The sequence below is a fragment of the Nicotiana tabacum genome, chromosome 16, assembly GCF_000715075.1.
Source record: "Nicotiana tabacum cultivar K326 chromosome 16, ASM71507v2, whole genome shotgun sequence".
Taxonomy (NCBI): Eukaryota; Viridiplantae; Streptophyta; class Magnoliopsida; order Solanales; family Solanaceae; genus Nicotiana; species Nicotiana tabacum.
In genome coordinates, this window is record NC_134095.1 from 170,320,182 (window position 1) to 170,329,650 (window position 9,469).

Here is a 9,469-nt window from a genome sequence, read left to right on the forward strand (position 1 = left end):
TAGAATGGCGTAATCCAAGGCAAAGTGGAGGCGGAGAAGGAAGCGTATATGAAGTTGGTAGAGAGCACAAGTAAGGGGGAGAGGAGATAGAATAGAGAGAGGTACAAGGTAGCGATAAAGGAGGCTAAGCTAGCAGTCGTGGAGGCTAAGAATACAGAGTTTGGATGATTGTACAAGGAATTGGGGGAAAAAGGTGGGGATAAGAAGTTGTTCGGCTGGCTAAAGTGAGGGAGAGGAAGGGTCGGGATATGGATCAAGTGAGGTGCATCAAATACGAGGACGGTAGAGTCTTGATGGGGGAGTCCCAAATTAAACAGAAATGGCAGACGTACTTTCAGGGTCTTCTAAATGAGGAAGGGGAACGAGATATAGTGCTAGGGGATCTAGGGCATCCGGAGAGTCTCCGAGACTTTAGGTATTGTAGGCGTATTAAGTTGGATAAGGTCGTGGGGGCTATGCGTAAGATGAGTAGGGGCAGAGCAACCGGGCCAGATGAAATTCCGATTGAGTTCTGGAAGTGTGTGGGTAGAGCAGGCTTGGAGTGGCTGACTAAGCTGTTTAATATTATTTTCAGGATGAAGAGGATGCCTGATGAGTGGCGGTGGAGTACAATGCTTCCAGTGTACAAGAACAAAGGTGATCCAGAATTGTAACAACTATAAGGGTATCAAGTTACTAAGTCATACCATGAAAGTTTGGGAGAGGGTGGTGGAAGGGAGGATAAGAAGGGCGGTGTCTATATCGGACAACTAGTTCGGGTTCATGCTGGGTCGCTCGACTATAGAAACTATCCACCTTATTAGGAGGTTGGTGGAACAGTACATGGATCGGAAGAGAGATCTGCATATGGTGTTTATTGACTTGGAGAAAGTGTATGACAAGGCCCCTAGGGAGGTGATATGGAGATTTCTAGAGGTAAAAGGTGTATCGGTAGGTTATGTTAGAGCGATCAAGGACATGTATGATGGAGCTAAGACTAGGGTAAAGACTGAGGGAGGCGACTAAGAGCATTTCCCAGTTGTTATGGCGTTACACCAAGGATCTATGCTTAGCCCGTTCTTATTTGCCTTAGTAATGGATACACTAACACACCATATTCAAGGGGAATTGCCATGGTGTATGTTATTCACTGATGACATAGTCCTGATTGATGAGACACGGGATGGTGTTAGTGAGATATTGGAGGTTTGGAGACAGGCTCTCGAGTCTAAGGGTTTCAAATTGAGCAGGACTAAGACAGAGTACCTGGAGTGCAAGTTTAGCGCTGAGTCGAGGGAAGTAGGCATGGACGTGAGGCTTGGATCACAGGTCATCCCTAAGAGAGGTAGTTTCAAGTACCTTGGGTTGGTTATTCAAGGAGATGGAGAGATCGATGAGGACGTCACTCACCGCATAGGAGTGGGGTGGATGAAATGGAGGCTAGCATCTAGAGTCTTATGTGACAAGAAAGAGACATCGATACTCAAAGGTAAGTTTTATAGGGTGGTGGTTAGACCGGCCATGTTGTATGGGGCTGAGTGTTGGCCGATTAAGAACTCTCATATCCAGAAGATGAAGGTAGCTGAGATGAGGATGTTGAGGTGGATCTGCAGGCACACTAGGATAGATAAGATTAGGAATGAAAATATTCGGGAGAAGGTGGGTATGACCCCTGTGGATGACAAGATGCGGGAAGCGAGGCTCAAATGGTTCGGACATGTGCGAAGGAGCAGTATTGGGGAGAGGTCATCAGACAGGACTTGGCATAATTGCAGATTTTCGAGGACATGGCCCTTGATAGGAAGGTCTGGAGATCGAACATTAGGGTTGTAGGATGGAGTGGTAGTTGAGCTTCTCATTCTCCATTCCGGGGGTAAAGCGAGTTTGAGTAGGTTGGTCTTAGACGACTTGTGGTTAATGTAGAGTCCACACTACCCTTACTGTTTTCCATAGCTTTGGACCTTAGTTACTACAACAACAACAACAACAACAACATCCCAGTATAATCCCACAAGTGAGGTCTGGGGAGGGTAGTATGTACGCAGACCTTAGTTACTGGTTATTGTTATTGCATGTCATCTATTTTATGGTTTTTAGGATGCTGTCACTATTTATATGGTTATGTTGACGATACTGATGAATTGTTTTTTCTTGTTTTATTTCCATCTTCCTGAGCCGAGTGTCAATCAGAAACAACTTCTCTGCCCTATCGGGTAGGGGTAAGATCTGCGTACACACTACCCTTCCCAGACCCCACTTAGTGGGACTTCACTGGGTCGTTTTTGTTGTTGTTAGATCTAGAACCAGCCAAGTATCACTTCCAGGCCGTCATAGCCTCACCATCTCGGTATAAACACCAACTCGAAAAAATGGTAGATAAGCTTTTGAGATAACTGGACCAATCTAGGTCAGATCTCTATATAAAATAGAAATTATGTCCGATGTCTATGCAAAACCCACGCCTCATTTGTAGCGACAGGTTTGGCACGTCATATGCACGTCTAAAGTAGGATCACAGTCACTATACACTTAGCAGCACACAATCCTATCTAACGTATTCACCTTATGTACCGGCTTGTACTTCCACCTCTTAAGAAGGGATGATAACCCACTGTCTGATTCTTTGAAATAATGGGCATATCCTGCCTTATTTTCATACTCACACGCACTGCGTGATTTCTGAACAAAGTATGACATGTTTCCTTTACTGTTTGCACATATCGGACGGTATCGGACTGGGACTCGGTCTCAATATCCCAATAGACAAGGTAAGTCCAACCCCCGAGAAGCCTAGATACGACTAACGACAAAGCTGAACACGAATACCAAATCTGAAACCGTTATTCAAGTACGAGGCGAAGCGAGCGATCCTACAACGATGTTCCCCTTTCATCGATTTAGCAGGCCAAGGTAACATGCAATTTCGTTTGAGTTTAAATTATCATGCTCTCTTGTTGGTTCAGAACAAGAATACGAGCATTCTCACAGGTACGCGAACAAGGAACGAATGCCACCAAAACATACCAAGGAAATATTTCGTACCACACCATCTTGCAAAAAATGACCGAGCAAAGTCGTGTCATACTACAAATAACGGAAAGGACTCAGAACGAGTCGACATTATTAAGAAACAATCTTCGGAACTAGGGACTGGGCAATGGTCCCATGAAACGTACATTATTATCCAACATAAGCAAAATTAAAACAAACCAGGACTCACCCGACGCACGGTGTTCTCCAATGAAAGCAAAAATAAGCAAACCGGGACTCGCCCATGAAACGTACAATATTCTCCAATAAAAGTAGTACAACATGTTACAATTTCGACCTCGCTCGAATTGACACCCTACGACTATCGCCAAATGAGAGGAGAGTTCGACCTCGTTCAAATTTACAACGGGTTAATATTTCGACCTCGCTCGAATTAACACAATACGGCCATCAACCATCTCCAAATGAGAGGAGAGTTCGACCTCGCTCGAATTTACAACGGGTTACAATTTTGACCTCACTCGAATTAACACCGTACGACCATCGCCAAATAAGAGAAGAGTTCGGCCTCGCTCGAATTTACAACGTGTTACAATTTTGACCTCGCTCGAATTAACACCCTACAGCTATTGCCAAATGAAAGAAAAGTTCAACCCCGTTCGAATACATATGTCAAGATTGACTTCGCCCAAGTTGGTAAGTTAATTTGACCTCACTCGAATATACAAATCAAGGTTGATTCTGCCCAAGTTGGCAAATCAGAAGTCAATCTCGTCCGAACTAGCAGTTAGAAAGTGACTTCATTCGAACTCACACAACGAAAATCCGACTTTGCTCAGATCAAGCAAACTAGATCCGCCCTTATTCGAATTACCAATTAAAAGATCAGGGACTCGTCATGGAGAAATCCGAAGATCTTCTCCCTAATTAAAAAAAACAAAGAAGCGGGAGAGATGGAAAAAGAAAGTCAAAAGATACACAAGGGCGAAGCAACTATTTTATTCAAATGTACGTGCACAATAACTACACCTTACAAAAGGCCAAAACAGGCCCTTAAGAAAAAGATGAAAAAAACAAAACAAAAAAAACTAAAACTAAGCACAAGAGCTGCAACAAAGTTTCACTTGGCGTTATCCCCACCGCCGTTCTCCCCAGCATCATCATCATCAGAAGGAAGCCCATCCTCAACATCAATGCCCTTACCAGCTTCCAGTGTCGCAGGGTCGTAACCGCAGGCAATGCGAGCTTCGCGTGCCTTCACCCGAGCATCTTCAAAGGCGACCTCTAGAACATTCCTTGACTCCCACAAACCCTTGTATATATAACGTTAGACCTCAAATGGACCCATAGCTCATACAAGCGGCGGGGAACAGTGACCGAAGTAGACTCTTGAGGGGGAGCTTAATCTAATAACTGTACCTTCTCCGCTTCAAGAGCCACAACTCGGTCTCCCAATATTGAAGCATCCTGATCAAGTTCACCAATTTGCTCCTCGAGCCATGCTTCCCTCAGCGTGGCCATCGCCCTCTCAGACTTATAATCGGACTTGAGGACGCGGATAGTATCTTCTAGTGCTCTGCCCTTGCTAAAGCCAACACTCGAGCACCCTCAACTCTCTCCAACTCGGCCACTGTCTTTTCCAGCTCGGCCACCTTCTCCGCCCATTCTACACCAAGAGCGTTGACTCTAGCAGCATTTTCCTCAAGCTCAGCTCATAAAGACAACACCTTCACCTGAAGGTCCTCGCACTCCGTAGCAACCCCTTTGCTTACCTCAAGTTCCTCGTCCTTGGCATTATGTAGCTCCTCAAGCTCATTGCATCTGCGGATAGACCGCATCAGTTCCTCATCTTTTTTCTCCAACTCCTCCCTGGTAGACTGGGTACTAGCGCGCGCTCTAAGCCGCTTGCGCATCTCATGGCACCTGTTGCGACACCGCCGATACTTCTCGGCCATCTTTAGGAAAATCTTGGCCCGCGTCTCAGCCCTACAAGCACTCTCGATCTCTAGCATGTAAGTCTAAAAAAAAGAAAAAAAAAGGGAAGAAAGGAGTCAGTAAGGGCAAAGGTCACAACACAGAGAAAACAAAAGGGAACTCACCCTTAGGCCCATCGCGGCCACACCGCGTGACAACTTGGAGTCAATGACATCCTGAAGAGCTTCGCTTTCAGCGGCGGAGCATAGAAGATCAAAATGCGGCACCAAATCCACCATGTCCTCAACAGGTTGAAATCTGACGGAATTTCAAGTATGCGGGAAGGGCCTTCTGCTCTAACCTCAGTCCTGGTAAAGCTCTCTCCGAACATCCTCATGTCCTCAGGGTCAATATCGAAGTCAAATTCATAATCCTCAACCATGATGCCCTTCCCCCTCTCATTGGCCGAAGAGGGGGCATGGTTCTGCCTAGATGTTGAAGCGCCGCCCGAAATAGCAATGGCGGCCTCAGAACTCTGTCTCTTCGCCATATTAGCCCCTTGAATGCTCGCAACGAGCGTCGTCTCCATGGTTGGGTTGGCACCACTGCCGGTTTCGGGTACTGCTGAGGCAAGGTCGTCCCTCGAAGATGTTTTGGCTGGAGAAGCCTCTTCCAACACTACCCTTCATCTCTTCGACGGGGCCTCTCCACTATTAATGCGGGAAGATTCGCCCGTTGATCGGAATGCGGAACTAGAGTCTCCGATTGAGGAGTAACCTCCAAGCACACGGCTTCGGCTGCGGGCACAGATCGGGCAGTAGCTCTTAGTGCAGGCCGGGCACCAGCCCTCGGTGCAGGCCGGGTAGAGGGTACCGGTTGATGGAATGCGAGCAGAGGAGCCCTCGTCCTTCTCATTCCTCTTCGACCTGTCAATAAGGAGGAATTCAATCATATAATGACAAAGCTTAAGAATTTATGAAAAAAAGAAGAAAGCAAAACTGCGACGAGTCAACTCACTGGTAAGAGGCTTTCGCCCAAACTTCTCATGGAAAGGCGCCCACTCACGAATCTCCATCGTGTGGGGGAGAATTGTGCTCACCCATTCGCGGATATCGATAACCAGCGGAGAAATAATCTCTTGGCTGCAAAAACAAAAGCAAATCCTCAGTGGTCGTGAATAGGAGACGACCGATGACCGTCTCAAGAAAAAATGCTTAAACAGGAAAAATCATGAGCGAAGTTCCACGTTTCAGGAAACCCTGTTGGGTTCGACACGATATGCCCTGTCCGGACATAGAAGTAGCTCTCCCAAAAGCGGTGGTTGGCCTTATCGTCCATCTTCACCACCAAACTCTTGGTCCCTTGATGACGCATATGGATCATTGTACCTCGAAGAAAATGGGGGGCGAATAGGTGGAGCATGTGTACTAGTGAGATTCCTCGGTCAACATGCTTTGCGTACTTGATGAGCATGAGAAAGAGCTTGTACGCGTATGGAGAGAGTTGTGCCGGGCACACTTCATAGTAACGGCAGAAATTCATCACCAAGGAAGGAAGGTTAAGCATGTACCTAATAACAAAGGGATACGCGTAAAACGTGTAGTAGCCCGGGCGGTGCAAATGCACTATATCCTTATCCGCCGACACCATTTCAATATGATCGGGAGTCCCCCATTTGGCTTTAAATACCGTGATCGCCTTAGCATCCAACATGGAAGGAATGAGCTACGGTTTATCTTCGGCGAGGTTATTGAAGTCGGTCCTCGTCTTCTCGGGGCAGGGAACTACCTCATCCACCGATGGAAAGCTCTCATATTCCACCACTTCCCCTCCCTATTCAGTAGGGATGCGTCATTCTCCGGCATCGGAGCACTTACAGCTCTGTCAGAATGGGAAGAAGAACTAGCCATTTATTTTCTTTGATCAAAAGAAGCAAAGATGATGAAGGAAAAAGTCAACAGTCACAACAAATCCTAGCAAAAGTAGAAATATGAAAGATCAAAGAAAGAGGAAAAGACTTGTGAAGCTCCCTTAAGCAATTGAACGACGTAACATTCAAATGAGAGGCTCCCCTATTTATAGGGATAGAATGCCTTGAAAAGGAAAACAAAGAGCCGCTAGTTAGAAAACGAAAAGGGCATGGGAAACGACACAATACTGAGGAAAACGCACGCCATAATGATGCATAAGGGTTATTGATGACATCCTGAACTGACGTGACAACCCAATTTTGAACTGACGTAACGGTCCGACGCAATTCTTGAAGCGTCACTATCACGGCCCGAATTTTTCATCGTCGGGACCTTGATGGCGCCTAACATTGAACCCACTAGGTAAGCTAACGTTACTGATTATTTTACCTTTTTACCTTTATCTTTAACAATTTATCAAGTTAATGCAAGGAAACAACGAAAATAGAAATGCAGAAGAACGGAATTTAACAGTTTAACTTAATACCAATACGAAATCCATAATAATACTTCACCAAAAACTGGTGTCACAATCTCACGGACTATCTACAAATACTACAAATAGTGGTCTGAATAAAGAAAATATATGTCTGTCTCCGAAATAGATAAGAACAGAAAGAAACAGGATAGAAGGGGATGCCAAGGCCTGCGGACGCCTGCAGAACTACCTTGGGTCTCCGCTGGATTGAAGGCAGCAACCTCTAACTATGGTCCGTATGCTCAAGTACCGGGATCTGCACAGAAAGTGCAGAGTGTAACATTAGTACAACCGACCCCATGTATTGGTAAGTGTCGAGCCTAACCTCGGCGAAGTAGTGACGAGGTTAGGACACAACAAACATCATAACCTGTGCAGTTTAAACAATATCTAACAGAATAACAATAATAGAAGCTAAGCAAAGATTAATGGAACGGGGCAACTATATGGGATACCAACATAAGGAAACACAGAAATAACTAAATGAAATAATTAAGGCACTTGAACTGATAACAACAAGTAATCACAACAAACAGACAATGAATGCACGACATCACCCTTCGTGCTTTTACTCTCGATCCTCACTATGAAATCAATAATGAAAATGTACACGGCATCACCCTTCGTGCTTTATGACTCTTTCTCACCATATGAATATTAAAAATGTTCACGGCATTACCCTTCGTGCTTTATCACTCTTTCCTCACCCAAACAGTGAAGACAACAACATCCCGGGAAGGGAATCAATAATAAGAATAAATAAATCCCGGCAAGGGAATCAACAATAGAAATATATACGTCCCGACAAGGGAATCAGCTATAACCAATCTTATTCCATCAATTAGCTACACAAAATGATCCTCAATTGGAGCCAACACTCAACAATGGGCAAATACCAAGAAAATGATCATAAGTCTTACTCAACATGGATAATCATCAATTTAGGCATTGATAGTAATTAATAAGAATCTCAATGATCATAGTATAAGACTCACGAGCATGCTTGATACCAACGTATAGATACTCATCACCACACCTATACGTCGTACACAATACTAGCACATAGCAAATAAGACACAACACATATTCCCTCAAGCTAAGGTTAGACCAAACACTTACCTCGATTCCACGACCACAAATCAAGCCTCAACTATTGCTTTCCCTCTAGATTTCACCTCCAATTCACTTGTATCTAGTCATAATTAGCTTAATAACATCAATGAATGCTAAAAAACTCACACTCAATGCTTAATTATAGTTTTCCCAACATTTTCTCCAAAAAGTCAAAATTGATCCCGGGCCCTCTTGGTCAAAACCCGAGGTTCAGACCAAAACCCGATTATCCATTCACCCTCGAGCCCGGATATGCAATTGGTTTTGGAATCTGATCTCAATTGAGGTCTAAATCCCAAAATTCCGAAAATTTCAAATTTCACCCAAAAACACCCAATTTTCCATGAAAATCCCTAGATTTTGTGATGAAATCTTGTAAAAAGATGAAGTAGATTGAAATAAATGAGTTATAAGTTTTTTACCTATGATTTGGGGAAGAACCTTTCTTTGGAAAATCGCCTATGAGAGCTTAGAGTTTGAGAGAATTTAAAAAATCATGAAAATTGCGAGCCAGGTCCTTCGCAATTGCGGTGCTCGCATTTGCGAACCAGGTTTCGCAATTGCGAAGCCTGCAGACTTGTAACACACCAGCAGTTTTTCCTAAGTTCAAAACACTCCGCGACCTATCCACAACTCACCCGAGCCCTCGGGGCTCCGAACCAAACATGCACGCAAGTCCAAAAATATCATACGGACTTGCTCGTGTGATCAAATCATCAAAATAACATCAACAACTATGAATTAGCCTCAAAATCAATGAAATTCTCAAGAACACCTAAAGTTACTATTTTCACAACCGAGGGTTCGATTTATATCAAATCAAGTCTGGTTCCTACCAAATTTCACAGATTTGACTTAAACATTATTTTAAACATGTATGAGACATTTCTCGGGCTAGGGACCTCGGAATTCAATTCCAGGCATACGCTTAAATCCCATATTTTTCTACGGATCCTCCAGGATCGTCAAATCACGGGTCCAGATCCGTTTACCTAAAATATTGACCAAAGTCAACTTAAATTCA